Raw genomic sequence first — 15,692 nt, 5'->3', positions numbered from 1 at the left:
ATATGTTCCTGTGCAGTGACCAATGGTCTAGCTGGCTGGTCAAGGGCCTGGAAGGAAAAAGCTGGAAGATTAAAGACAGGGAAGTCTGGGGAAGAGGCATGAGAATGGACATACGAGAATAGACACTGAGCTTGAAGATTTTTACCTCATATCTTAACACCCATCAGAAAACATCCACCATGGAAGAGGCACACAATAAGTAAGATAAAATGAGTCTAGCACTGAATAACCAAGTAGACAAAGTGACTCCACCAATTGATGTTAGCCGGCTTTCATCATCAGCCCACTTGAAACTGGCATGATGAGCATATGAATAGAGTGCCTATGCCATGAATGGTCGTGGAGGCTTTGCATAGACCCAATAACATGGACTTTCACTTACCAAGGATGATATAGCTACTGCTGCCTGTGAGGTTCCAATCTCCCAGCAACAGAGATCAATCCTGATATGGCACTCTTTCTCAAGTACATCACCAGCCACATGTGGGCAAATCAACTACTCATACCTCCTTCTAGGTATGGGTTTGCCTTTCCTGCCTGCAGATCCTCAGCCAGAATTATCACCCATGGCTTTATGGAATGTCTGGTCCACAAACATGAAATCTCACACAATTTAGCATCCAACCAGGGGACTCACTTTATAACAAATGGAGTGGAAGAGTGGGCCTATGACCATAGTCGAATCAGCACTGGAAGAAGTGAACTTCAGAGAGTGCTGGAATGGCCTACTAAAGCTGAAATGACAGTTCAGAGACAATATATTACAAAGATGGGGGGGGGGAGGAAATTTATATGATAAACCAGAGACCTCTATGTCTGTGTCCCCAATAGGAAGAATACGTGGACCTGGGAAATGAGTGGTGGAAGCAGGAGTGGCCTCACTTATTCTCACTCCTAATGACCTATAGGGATTTTGTGCTTCCTGTCCCCACAACTTTGGACTCTGCAAGGTTGGAGGTCCTGGTCCCCAAAATAGCTGCTGTCTTGCCAGGGGACATAACAAGGGTCCATAAAATAACAAGTTATAGCTGCTGTGTAAGAAGCCACCCCAAATGTAGGTGCTTTAAAGCAATATTATCATCTCATAAAGTCCTATGGATTAAATGGGCTCAGCTGGGTGGTTCTTGCTTGGGGTCCCTCAGGTGTTTACAGTCGGAAGTTGGCTGGGCTACATTTACAATAGTTGTCAAAAAAAATAAAATACCTAGGAATCAATTTTACCAAGGAGATGAAAGATCTCTGCAATGAGAACTATAAAACACTACTGAAAGAAATTAAAGAGGGCACAGAAAGGTGGAAAGACATACCATGCTCTTGGATTGGAAGAATTAACATTGTGAAAATATCCATATTATCCAAAGTGATCTACAGATTCAATATAATCCCCATCAAAACACCAATGACATTCTTCACAGAAATAGAAAAAACAATCCTAACATTTTAGTGGAACAACAAAAGACCCTGAATAGCCAAAGCAATTCTGAGCAAAAAAAAAAAAAAAAAAAAGAAAGTTGGAGGCATAACCCTACCTGACTTCAAATTATATTCCAAAGCTGTTGTAACCAAAACAGCATGGTACCAGCATAAAAACAGACACTCAGACCAACAGAATAGAATAGAAAACTGGGAATCAACCCACATACTTACAGCCAATTGATATTTGACAAAGGCAACAAGAACATACACTGGGGAAAAGACTGCCTCTTCAATAAATGGTGCTTGGAAAATTGGACATCTATATTCAGAAGAATGAAACTGGACCTGTAGCTCTCACCATATTCCCAAATCAACTCAAAATGGATTAAAGACTTAAATATAGGACCTGAAACTATAAGATTCCTAAAAGAAAACATAGAAGAAACATACCAGGAAGTAGGACTGGGCAAAGACTTTATAAATAAGACCCCCAAAGCACAAGCAACAAAAGAAAAAATAAACAAATGGGATTATAGAAAACTAAAAACTTCTGCACAGCAAAGGAAACAATCTACAGAGCAGAAAGACAACCTATGGAATGGGAAAAAATATTTGCAAACTATGCATCCAACAAGGGATTAATATCCAGAATATATAAGGAACACAAGCAACTTCACAATAAAAAACCAAATAATCCAATGAAAAAATGGACAAAGGTGATGAATAGACATTTTTCAAAGGAAGACATACAAATGGTCAACAGGAACATGAAAAAATGCTCAACATCACTAGTCACCAGAGAAATGCAAATCAAAACCACATTGAGATATCATCTCACCCCAATTAGACTGGCCATTATTAAAAAGACTGAGAATAACAAATCCTGGTGAGGATGCAGGGAAAAGGGAACTCTTCTACACTGTTGGTGGGACTGTAAATTAGCACAACCATTATGGAAAACAGTATGGAGGTTTCTCAAACAACTACAGATCGAACTACCAAATGATCCAACAATACCACTACTGGTTATATATCCAAAGGAATGGAAATCATCATGTCAAAGGGATACCTGCATTGCCATGTTCATTGTAGCTCTATTTACAATAGCCAAACTATGAAACTAACCTAAATGTCCATCAACAGATGATTGGATAAAGAAAATGTGGTAAATATACACAATGGAATACTCTTTTTTATGGCTACTCAGCCATAAAAAAGAATGAAATTCTGCCATTTGCAGCAACATGAATGAGATTGGAGAAAATTATTTTAAATGAAATAAGCCAACACATAAAGTGAAATACTGCATGTCATTCATAAATGGGTGCTGAGAGAGAGAGAGAGAGAGAGAGAGAGAGAGAGAGAGAGAGAGAGAAAGACCACAATAATATGTTGAACTTTCAAAAGAAGAGAAACAAACCTAAGGATACTAGAGATGGGGGGAGGGAGGAAGGAGGATTGGGAAGTTATTGGTCAAGTAAGGGGCATAAAGAATAATAACAATTTGTAACTATGAATATGCTAATAATAAATAAAAAAATAAATAAAAGAAGTTGGCTGGGCTGGAGTCATCTGAAGACTCAGTTGGGGATGACATCCTAGATGGTTTCTTCAGTGACATGATTGGAGCTTGGGATGAAATGACTGAACAGCTGAGGGCCGATTAGGCATCTCTCTGTACCTTTGGCTTGCCTGGATTTTCTCATAGCATGATGGTATCAAAGTATTGGACCTGCTTACATGGAGGCTGCCTTTCCTTAGAGTAAGTATTCCACAAGACCAAGAGAAAAACTGCAAAGATGATTTTGACCAAGCCTCAGAAGTCATATAACATCACTTTTATCATGTTCTATTACAGTCAAGTCACAGAGCCAGTTCAGATTCAAGGGGAGGGCACTACACAAAAGTCTCAATACTGTAAGGCATGGTTCACTGGAAGGCCACCTTTGGAGACTAGCTGTCACAGTAGACCTGAATACTTTCTGAAAAGAGATTCTTACATTAATAACTGTTCTCTTTACCACTAAATATTTATGGAGAACCTATAGTATATGCAGAGCCTGAATGTAAGCAGAAGAAACAAAGATGGCATTGCTTCTATTCTCAAAGTTTATGCACTCTGCCATGAAATATTCACATTAACACTGAAGCTAAGAGTAGGCTGGGAATCCCCAAAATGAGAATTAATGTACTGGTACTGATGGACAATGTCTGTATTATAGCTCTCTGAGGTGAAATAAATAGATTGATAATGAGCTTCTGTACACAGCTGTATCAACAATAAAATGATGGAATATTTTCCTAGCTCAACATTTTTACAACCCAGTGATTTTTAATCTGGTAACTCATTCCTCACAAAAGTCATTTCTCATAAAACCTGCTTACCTCAAAGAATTGTTTAGGAGGATACATTAGAATAATTGTCAGAAAGGATCTTCTAAACTATAAACAATGATTCAAATGTAAGAGACAGTTATTACCTTTTGAAAAAGAACTCACGGTAGGTGTGATATAATTATTTGTTGAATATATGAATTAGACTATAAGACATATCCTTAAAACAAATTTAACATATGGGTAGCTCAACAGTTGTTTTTTTTTTCAAGTTGTAATATTATTGCTCACTCAGCTTCATTACACTTGCTAATTTTTTGAGTTTGTGTTTTTATCCTTTTTTGTCCCAAATTTATGGCTTGGTGAAAAAAAAGTAGGTGAAAGGGAAATGAGTCAGGGAGACAGCTTCATGTTTAGGTGATAGTATCATTTATTTATTTATACATGCACCAGATCTTTAGTTGTTTGCTGAATAATTCAGACAAAGTCTTGGGCTTCTTGATGCTTGTATTCTGGTGGATAGACAGACAAGAAATACACGGACAAATATGTAATATAATGTCTGCTAATGATGATTGCCATGAAAAGAATAAGACAGGGTAAGGAGTAAAAGGGATGAGTTGGGTGGGCATGATCTTATATAGCATTGAAGGAAAGACCTTTTTGATGAAGTGATGATTGGGCAGTGGCTGAGTGATGTGATGGAGGGGGCCACCTGGGGCAAGACCATTCAAAGACAAAGACCCAGAGGTGGAAGCCTGCTTGACATTCAAGGAATATCTAGGCTGTTTTAGGGTAAGAGTGACCACGGCAGAGTGAGAAAAGTGAAGAAACATAGACCTTGGAAGTTTCCTATTTGTCACATTCTGCGTAATGCTGGGAATACCAGGTGAATGAGACATAAACTCTGCCTTCAAAGAATAGAGTATCCTAGAGGAAGCAGGCATTCCAGCATAATGGGACAACTGCTATGCTGGAAGTGTGTACAAAGTTCAATGGGAGCCAGAGTAGAGAGAGTCTAAATTTGCCTGGAAGATCAAGGAAAGATTCAGAGTGGAGATATCAGGGGACCATGAGGAAGGGGTGGTGATGGGGTTGGGCACTCCAAGCCCAGGGAAAGGTATAGGCAAGGATGAAGGTAAGAGGGGTGCCAACTCATGATATTTCCTGAATTTGGTAGCTTGGTATTTCTAGAGTGTCAGTGCTAATGAGAGGTGTGCCAGGAGACGAGGTTGGATTGGTAGCTACGGGCACATTATAGACGGGATTATGCACTGCCAAGTCTCAAGAATTTTGATAAGCAAAGTCAAATAACTAAATTTGCCTTTTACACAGAGCCATGAGGCAGCTGGTTCAATGGTGGTGTCATTAACTGAGACAAGAAATACAAAGGCCGGAGAGCTTGGAGTAGAGGAGGTGAAGAGACGATGGGTGCTGAGCCGGGACAGTTTAGGTTGCCCAAGGGTCATTTGACCAAAAGGCAGTTGGATATTTGGACAGGGAGCAAAATCAAGATGAGAGGCATAGTCATTAGCATATAGGTATTAGTTGCAATCATGGCATGGGCAGAGAAGTAGACTAAGGTTGAAGCCAGAAAAACAGCAGCGTTTAAAGCAGGAAGGAGAGGAGAGTTGACTTTGTACGAATCACCATAGTGTCACTGATCACATCGTGCTCTCATATTCTGTTTACAAGCCTAACTTCCCAAGTGAACTTGAACCCCTTGAAGGAAAACATTATAGTTCATTGTTCTCTGTTTGCATTCCTAGCAACTGCTTCCAGTGCCTTACACGTGGGACGCTTATATATGTATTCAAATGAATGAATAAATAAGTAGTTAATAAAAGGACTATGGCTTGATATTTCTGCTTGGTACTTCCACCAGTTAGTGTGATATTTCACAGCAATAGTTCTTTGTGTCTTGTTACTTTTGTTACCTTTTTTATTATACAAGGAACACACATTTATTGAAAAAAAAATTAGAAAAAAGGAAAGCAAAAAATATTACCCTTAACCCCACTACTAGGAATAACTTGTTAACATTTTCATGTTTATCCTCTTAGACCACTGTGAACCACATATATAATTTGAAATGCTTAGTAACTACATTAAAAGAAAGCATTTAAAAATAGAAAATTAATTTTAATATACCTTATTTAACTCCATATACCCCCAAAATATCATTTCAACCTGTAGTCAATTTAAAAAATATTAATGAGATCATTTACATTTGTTTTTCATATTGAGTCTTTGAGGTCTCATGTATATTTAATACCTACAGCATATCTCAATTTGGACTAGCCACAATTCACGTGTTTAATAGCCACATCTAGGTAATCACTATGTATAGGACAGCACCGTTCATTACTCTTTTTGATATATATAATATGTATATTGAAAAGATATACAAATATGTGATATAGCTATACATAAAATTATAATTCTCCCTCCACAAAAGTAAGGTCATTTGAAACCTACAGCTTTGTAACTTTTTAAAATAAACTTTTAATTTTAGAATAGTTTCAGACTTATAAAGAAGTTATGAAGATAGTACAGTGTTCCCATAAACTTCATACCCACTGTCCTCTCTAATTAACATCTTACAAAGGTACATAAGCCACAATTAATAAACCAATATTAATACATTGTTGTTAACTAAAGCTCATACTTTATTAGATTTACTTAGATTTTATTTAATGTCTTTTTTCTATTCCAGTATCCCATCCAGGATACCACATTACACTTAGTCACCGTATCTTCTTGGGCTCCTCTTTGCTGTGATAATTTCTCAGACTTTTCTTCTTTTTGATGACATTGAGAGTTTTGAGGGGTACTGGTCAGGTATTTTGTAGAATTTCCCTCAGCTGGGATTTGTCTGATAATTTCCTTATGGTTACACTGGGGTTATGAGTTTTGGGGAGAAAGACCACATAGGTAAAATGCCATTTCACTTCATACCATAGCAAGGTTACATACTATTAACAAGACTTATCACTGTTGATGTTAACCTTGATCACCAGGGTGGGATAGTGTTTGCCAAAAAAATCTTTCTTACCCTTTTCCATGCTGGGATCTTTGAAAGGAGGTCACTGTGTGTGTGGCCTACACTGAAGGAGTAGGGAGTAATGCTCCATCTCTCTGAGTGTGGAACGTCTACATAAAATTATCTGAAAATCTTCTGTATGGGAGATTTGCCTATTCTTTCCCACTTATTTGTTCAACCATTTATTTATATTAGTATTGACTCATGGTTGTTATTTTATACCTTGAATTACTACCCAATACTAGTTTATTTTATTGCTCAAATTGTTCTGGCTTTGCCAAAGAGAACTTTTTCAGTTGGCTTCTACACTTCTTTGACATATTCCTATGTTCTTAGCATTGTGGTTTCTTTTTTTTTTTTTTTTTTTTGTTTGTTTGTTTTTGAGCATTTGCTTACTTTCTGGCAATGTAAGATTTTCCAAGTTTATCTTGTATATTCCCCGACCAGCCCTAGAATCAGCCATTCTCCAAGGAGCTCTGGTTCCTTTTGTTGAAAAATGGTGTTAGAAACCAAATTCTGGGATCTAAGCATTCTTGTTGCTACTGGGGTCATTGTTTTCCAGCTGGCAGAGCAAGAAAATATGTGTATGCATACTACCCCTGTGCATACACATATTTCTATATGCGTTCATCTGTATCTGTATTGAGCCAACCATGAGCTCATAATGTCTGTTACTTTTTTCCACTTACTAATATATTATGACTCACAACATTTTTTCATATCATCAAATATTCATAAGTTGCTTCATTTGACAATAGTGTTACATTACATGGATGTGTCAAAATTTATTTAACCAATTCACTATTGTTGGACATTTACATTGTTCATGATTTCTGTTGTTACACATTACATTCTGATAAATGTCCTTGTGCAGGTGTCTTTATTACATATTATATTCTTTCCTAAGCATAAATCCCTAAAACTAGAGTAGCTGGGTCAAAAAATATGATCATTTTTAAGGCTTTGATACTTATTGCCCAAATTTCCCTCAAAAAAGTTGTAGAATTTTGTGTTTTCCACCAGCAGTGTACTGTAATGTCTGTCACTCTCATTTTTGTCAACACATAATATTATCTTTGTCAATCTGATTGGCAGAAAATAGTACCTGATTAGTTTCAAAGTTACTTTGATTGTGTAGTGATGGACAGTTTTTGTATGTTTATCAGTTATTAACATTCTTTTTTAGTGAAATTCCTGTTATTTTCTACTATTATTTTTTTCTATTTGTGCTCATTTTATTTCTTCTGACTTGGAAATATTTTTATATACTAATGATATGTATCTTTTGCTTTGATATATATTATAAATATTTTCTATTTTATCATTTGTCTTTTAATTTTGTTTCCAGTGTATTTAATATTCAGATGCTTCAATTTTGTTCAGTCAAATCTGTCCATTTTATTCTTTATAATTTCTGCCTTTGTTGTAGTTTTTATAAAATACTTGTACTTTTTCCAAGTTATATAAGCATTCATCTATACACTCTTCCAGTACTTTTATAATTTAAAAACTTATAAACCTATTTATTTGGAATTTATTTGTTGGGGCAAAGATCTAATTTTATTGATTTCTAGGTGGTTATCCAGGCATCATCCAACAACTTATTGACAAGCAGTTCTGGTTTGAGATGCTAACTTTAAAAAAAAATTATTTATTCATATTATTTTTTACATTGTAAGATGTTGTCATGGAGCAGGTGGCGGGGAGGGGGAGAGGGACAAGAGAGAGGGAATAGGGTGGGAGGATTAAAAAGGAGGGGGGGTGCTTGGTCAAGGCCAGAGGTACCCCCCTCATTTTAGCAGGGGAGACCAGGGGGGTTCTGGCAGCAGCTTGGTGGTTGTCACTGGGCTGGTTGTGGATGTTGGTGGTGTGTGGCTGATGAGATAGTAACTTTAACATAAGCAAAATTCTTACTTATAACTTGAATCTCTTACTCATAACTATAGATTTGATGGTCTGTCTATTGGTCTGTCTATCCTCGTATTGTTTCCTCATTATTTTAATTAGTATAGTTTTAGAACACATTTTAATATCTGATATGGCAAGTATTTAAATTTTTATTAGCTATAATTTCATTTATTCTTCTTGCTATGGTGTGAGTGTTTGTCTGTTCCAAATCTCATGTGGGAGCTTGATTTCCAATGCAGTAGTGTTGGAAGCCAGGGCTTTTAAACGCTGATTTGTGTTACCAGAGGAGAGGGTCTGGGGAGGTTGGATGCTGGATCCAGACCCCGTCCTCTACCAAGTTCTTGACTCTGCCACAGGAAAGAATTCAAGAGCAGAGTCATAGTAGAAAGCAAAACAGGTTTAATGCAAAGAGAAAGAAATACTCATTTCAGAGACAAGTGTGGGCTGACTCAAGAGTGAGCCCAGCTCACCAAAGGCAGGTTTAATACAAAAAGTAAGAAATACACACCTCACAGGCTAAGTGTGGGCTGGCTCCAGAGACAGTGAGCAGCAGCCGCAGCAAGTTTAATACAAAAGTGAGAAATACACACTTCACAGAAGAAGTGCAGGCTGGCTTGAGAGAGTGAGCAGCAGCCCCCTAAAGGCAGGTTTAATATGAAAAGAAATATACACCTCACAGGCAAGTGTGGGCTGGCTCCAGAGAGACTGAGCAGCAGCCCCACCCTCCTCCTGGATTCTACCTTTGTAGTTGGCTATTCTATACATATTCACGCTGTTTAATGAATATTCAACTATGGGGATAGCTCCATATGTAACAGATTATGTAACATAGCTTTGTACATGCTAAGTTGGTCTCTTTGGAGCATGCTTATTGGTGAAATTCCAACATATACACTGAAAATTACTTAAAATTTATTTGGTGCTCTCTAGTGCCCACAGTGGAAGGTTGTTCAAGAACAAACTCCTTTTTACTGAGCATGCTTGGTTACTGGAACGATATAAGTTTGCTTTCTGCAGTCTCAGTCTCTCTGTGTTAGTGCTGAAAATGGGTGCGGCAAGCAACAGTAGCTCAGGACTCAGAGGAAGGTCTTGAGTCCTCGGGGAGTGGTTGGAGACTCAGAGGATTGTCCTGAAACTCAAGCCCAGGGAAACTGAGCACCTCCTATCTCAACTGAATCGTGAAGACTATGCTCTCTTGAATGGATTAATCCATTCATGGAGTAATGGGTTATCATGGGTGTAGAGTACACGAACATGCTCTTGTCATTCTCACCATGTGATTGCCTTTATCACCACAGGACTCTGGAGAGTTCCCACCAAGGAAAAGACCCTCACCAGATGTGCTCCCTGTACCTTGGACTTCCCAGCCTCCAAAACTGTAAGAAATACATTTCATTTTCTTATAAATTACTCAGTTTCAGGTATTCAGTTGTAAGCAACAGAAAATGGAATAGTACACTTCCAGATAACCTTTAAAATCATTTTTACAAGTTACAAAATAAAAATCCTTTTACTGTTTTGATTAGAAATGTGTTTAAATTTATGGATTCATTTGGCAGAGTTGAGTCCATGAGCAGGTAGAACATTTATTTGAAGACCATGGACTGTTGAAGAAGTGACATTAGGTTAAAAGAAGCACTGATGATGGTTTTTTGAAAGGTTTTCCTAGTTATTAAGCTTTCCCCACCCTGCTTACTGATCCAATGATCTGAGAGAAATGTGCTCAACTAATTATTCAACGTACAACAGTTGGAAGAGTTGTTTCCTCTCTGAACTCCTGCAGTGACTGGAAATCATTTTAAAGCAGTTCTTCAGCTGAGATATTTTACCCGCTATGTTTATGTATAATGATGCTTCCTAACCCAGCTGTTCCACAACAGTGAAAGCAAAACAAAACAAGCTTCTCTCCTCAAATATTCTATTGATATTCTTAAACTCCCATGGTGTGCAAACTTTGTGTTAAGTAGTATGAGGAATTAAAATAAACAAACAAACAAACAACAACAAAAAACGAAGGTCTCTGTCTTTGAGGGGCTTGCAGGTCAGAGGGAAAGTTACGACAAGTATAAATACGACAAGAGCAGTACAAGGCAAGCAGTGGTAACTGTAAAAACTGGTGCGCAGGTAAAAGTGCATTGCAGAGGGGAGGCAGTGGTGTGCTGGCAAGTACGCTCTGTGGGGCATAAAAGCCATGATTTATAGCATTTGCTAATTTCTGTGGTAAACATATTTTCACCGTGGCTGAGTTCACGTTGCTAATATAACATCACTGAAGGTAGAATTGGGAAGAGATGTGCACACTCAGCTCCCCAGCGGTGCTAGCTGACCTAGCACACCGGTGGAGAGAGGAATGACTTTCAACTGGGGGTTACCCCTAAGTGCCGTGGGAGAGATGTGAAACAGGCTTTGAAGGATGATGAGCTTCAAAAATAGAAATGGGGAAAAGAAATGTACACCTCATATTGCAAGAAAAACAAATAGCAGAAACAGAATTTGGAGCTGGGAAAAACAGAGTCTCATGGAGAATCTGAAGTTTTGAGCAGGAAAGGTTCTTTGGAGGGACCCTTTAGGCAGATTAATCTGGCAGCACTAAGCAGGGCGAATCTGAGCAGGAAAGATCAGAAAGGGGAGACAACAGTTAAATGACCAGTGCAATCAAACAGGTTATAGGTATCAAATTTGTCCCTCCTGGGTGTTGTGGGACGAAGGAGCCGAACAACCTATGTAATCTCAATAGTTAAGGAGTTGTTTCCTTTTTGAACTGCAGTAAGCCAAAAAAAAAAAAAAAAGTAATTTAAAAGAATTTTGTTTGTTCATTTATTGTATGCAATGCTATCTTTATTAGTGTTTTTAGTTAGGCCTCCTTTGGTTGTAAATGATAACAAATTCAACTCAAATTAACTTAAAAAAAACAAGAAATTAATTGTATATATATATATATATATGGTCTGTTTTTTTTTGGCGGCTGGCTAGTATGGGGATCTGAACCCATGACCTTGGTGTCATAAAGCTGTGCTCCAACCAGCTGAGCTAACTGGCCAGTCACCCCCCAAATTTATTGCATTGCATTGTGTATCCCAGCTTTTATGACTTTAGTACACACTGCCCAACTTCCTCCTACCAGCTCCTGAGTTTCTTTGTTGAAGGGCTTTCTTCTACTGCCACAGCCTGCCTGGCAGACCTAAGTGTGGAGACTTAATGCTCCTATCTCCGGGAGCTGCCCTCAAGCAATGACATGCAGGATTTGGGGTAGCGGTACTCTAGCTCATTTGGCCCTCAGGTGGGATGATGTGAGGAAAGTGTGTCACACTCGTTCCCAAGTTTCCTTGGCAGGATTAAGCTCTGTTGCCACAGTGGCCTCTGACTTGATAACACTCCTTTATTGACTGACTTCCTCCCAGTTTCTCTTCCCTATGCTCCTCCCATGCCTCCTCGGATCACCTCCCAACTTGTGCTCCCTGTCTGCTTCTGGGGGAACTCATGCTAAGGCAGCTTGTGTGTATAACTACAAAGGCCTGGGTAGATCTGCTCTAGTTACAGCAGGGTCCAGAGCCTTCAATAGTGTTATCAGAAGTCAGTTTCACTCTCTCTTTTGAGAGTCATGCTCTTCCCTTGAGGTGGGAAGAAGGCTGCTTGCAGCTCTGGGTTTACATCCTAGCCTGTCATATCCCCAGCAGCATTCCTAACAGTTCCATATGAAATTTTGGGATGTGGGCTTGGGTCATGTGCTTATCCTTGAACCAATCATTGTGGTCAGAGAGATGAACTATGTTCATTGGTCAGGGGGCTCAGAGGTGGTGTAAGCCGCGTCTAAAGTCAAACATGGGTTTTTTAATTGGGTTGCTTGTTTTCTTCTTGTAAAGTTGTTTGAGTTCCTTATATATTCTGGATATTAATCCTTTGTCAGATGTATATTTTGCAAATATTTTCTCCCACTCTGTTGGTTGTCTTTTAACTCTTTTAATTGTTTCTTTTGCTGTGCAGAAACTTTTTAGTTTGATATAATCCCATTTGTTTATTTTTCCTTTGGTTGCCCATGCTTTTGGGGTCGTATTCATGAAGTCTGTGCCCAGTCCTATTTCCTGAAGTGTTTCTCCTATGTTTTCTTTAAGAAGTTTTATTGTCTCAGGGTGTATATTTAAATCCTTAATCCATTTTGAGTTGATTTTAGTATACGGTGAGAGGTATGGATCTAGTTTCATTCTCCTGCATATGGATATCCAGTTATCCCAGCACCATTTGCTGAAGAGGCAGTCCCTTCCCCAGTGAATAGGCTTGGTGCCTTTGTCAAAGATCAGATGGCAGTAAGTGTGTGGGTTGATTTCTGGATTCTCTATTCTATTCCATTGGTCAGTGTGTCTGTTTTTATGCCAGTACCATACTGTTTTGGTTATTATAGCTTTGTAGTATAGCTTAAAGCCAGGTAGTGTTATGCCTCCAGCTTTATTTTTTTTGCTGAGCATTGCCTTGGCTATGCGTGGTCTTTTATTGTTCCATATAAATGTCTGAATAGTTTTTTCCATTTCTGAGAAAAATGTCTTTGGAATTTTGATGGGGATTGCATTGAATTTGTATATCACTTTGGGTAGTATGGACATTTTCACTATGTTGATTCTTCCAATCCAAGAGCATGGAATATCTTTCCATCTTCTTGTATACTCTCTAATTTCTCTCAGCAGTGGTTTGTAGTTCTCATGATAGAGATTTTTCACCTCCTTGGTTAACTCAATTCCTAAGTATTTTATTTTTTTGGTGGCTATTGTAAATGGGCAGGCTTTCTTGATTTCTCCTTCTGCATGTTCACTATTGGTGAAAAGAAATGCTACTGATTTTTGTGTGTTGATTTTATATCCTGCTACTGTGCTGAAATCATTTATCAATTCCAAGAGTTTTTTTGTAGAGGTTTTAGGCTGTTCGATATATAGGATCATGTCATCTGCAAACAGGGACAGTTTGACTTCATCTTTTCCAATCTGGATGCCCTTTATTTCCTTCTCTTCTCTGATTGCTCTGGCTAGTACTTCCAACGCTATGTTGAATAGGAGTGGTGAGAGTGGGCATCCTTGTCTAGTTCCTGTTCTTAAAGGAAAAGCTTTCAGCTTTTCCCCATTCAGGATGATATTGGCAGTGGGTTTGGCATATATGGCTTTAATTATGTTGAGATACTTTCCCTCTATACCTAACTTATAGAGGGTCTTTGTCATGAATGAGTGCTGAACTTTATCAAATGCTTTTTCAGCATCTATAGAGATGATCATATGGTCCTTGTGTTTGAGTTTATTAATATGGTGTATCACATTTATTGATTTGCGTATGTTGAACCAACCTTGCATCCCTGGGATGAATCCCACTTGATCGTGATGAATAATTTTTTGTATGTGTTGCTGTATTCTGTTTGCTAGTATTTTAGTAAAAAATGGGCAAAAGAGCTAAGTAGGCATTTCTCTAAGGAAGATATACAAATGGCCAACAGACATATGAAAAAATGCTCAACATCACTCAGCATTCGGGAAATGCAAATCAAAAGCACATTGAGATACCATCTAACCCCAGTTAGGATGGCTAAAATCCAAAAGACTATGAAAGATAAATGCTGGCGAGGCTGCGGAGAAAAAGGAACTCTCATACATTGTTGGTGGGACTGCAAAATGGTGCAGCCTCTATGGAAAATGGTATGGAGGTTCCTCAAACAATTGCAGATAGATCTACCATACGACCTAGCTATCCCACTGTTGGGAATATACCCAGAGGAATGGAAATCATCAAGTCGAAGGTATACCTGTTCCCCAATGTTTATCGCAGCACTCTTTACAATAGCCAAGAGTTGGAACCAGCCCAAATGCCCATCATCAGATGATTGGATACAGAAAATGTGGTACATCTACACAATGGAATACTACTCAGCTATAAAAACGAATGAAATACTGCCATTTGCAACAACATGGATGGACCTTGAGAGAATTATATTAAGTGAAACAAGTCAGGCACAGAACGAGAAATACCACATGTTCTCACTTATTGGTGGGAGCTAAAAATTAATATATAAATTCATACACACACACACACACACACACACAAAAAAAAAAAAAAAACCGGGGGGGGGGGGAAGAAGATATAACAACCACAATTATTTGAAGTTGATACGACAAGCAAACAGAAAGGACATTGTTGGGGGGGAGAGGGGGAGGGAGAAGGGAGCTAGGTTTGGTGATGGGGAGCAATAATCAGCTACAATGTATATCGACAAAATAAAATTAAAAAAAAAAAAAAAGTCAAACATGGGTAAGAGGAGGGAAGGCTTGGTTTATCCAAGGAAAATCAATCAAGGTGTTATTACCAAAAAAGGAGATGGATGTTGAACAGACAGAAACAGCATATGCAGACCTCGATCGGCTTTGCTACTATCATCTTTAGGCAACAGATTCAGAGATGAAATGCTTTCGAGGCTGGGGTCTTGTAACCACAACTCTGTCTTTCTTTGATACCAAATGTGGGAAGATCATTACAAGAACATCTATTAGCTTTCTCTCTAGCAGTTCCAACCACTGTGCCTTGTGTCTACCCTCTTTCTGTCCTGGGGGTTGTTCTCTCCTGGAGCAGGTGACTGTCCCATGCTGAGCCCTCAGAGTTTTTGTAAGGCTCTCTCTGTTACTACTCTCACTGTGTACGCTGTGATATCACAGAAATAGACAGCTGAGTCTCTGACTGTCAAGGCTGAGATTGTGAACTTTAGGACTTTGTTTGATTTTTGAAACACCGCAAGAATATCATTCTTTTCTTGAGTTCTCATGTTCAGAATAGAGGTGAGTGATGTAAATCATCTCTCCACTGGATAGCTGTTGATACCAATATATCCAAAAATAAGAAAAACTGACTGTAAATTTACAGTCCATGATCACAGATTTTCCCTCTTGTTTGTACACTACATTTGTAGATTGATCGATGCTCTGAGTATTGCTGGAAATTGTAGAAAAGAAAAAAAAGTGACCTA

At 38.4% G+C, this 15,692-nt stretch overlaps 1 protein-coding gene across 1 annotated transcript in view; it reads right to left on the bottom strand.

The window, feature by feature from the left end:
- LOC134372375 (T cell receptor alpha chain MC.7.G5-like) overlaps nucleotides 1-15,692 on the bottom strand; it is a 360,110-nt gene that overhangs the window by 288,545 nt on the left and 55,873 nt on the right. The gene's annotated exons all lie outside the window — the stretch shown is intronic.

This window comes from Cynocephalus volans, chromosome 3, assembly GCF_027409185.1.
Source record: "Cynocephalus volans isolate mCynVol1 chromosome 3, mCynVol1.pri, whole genome shotgun sequence".
NCBI lineage: Eukaryota > Metazoa > Chordata > Mammalia > Dermoptera > Cynocephalidae > Cynocephalus > Cynocephalus volans.
This window is presented reverse-complemented; position numbering and strand designations above follow the sequence as displayed.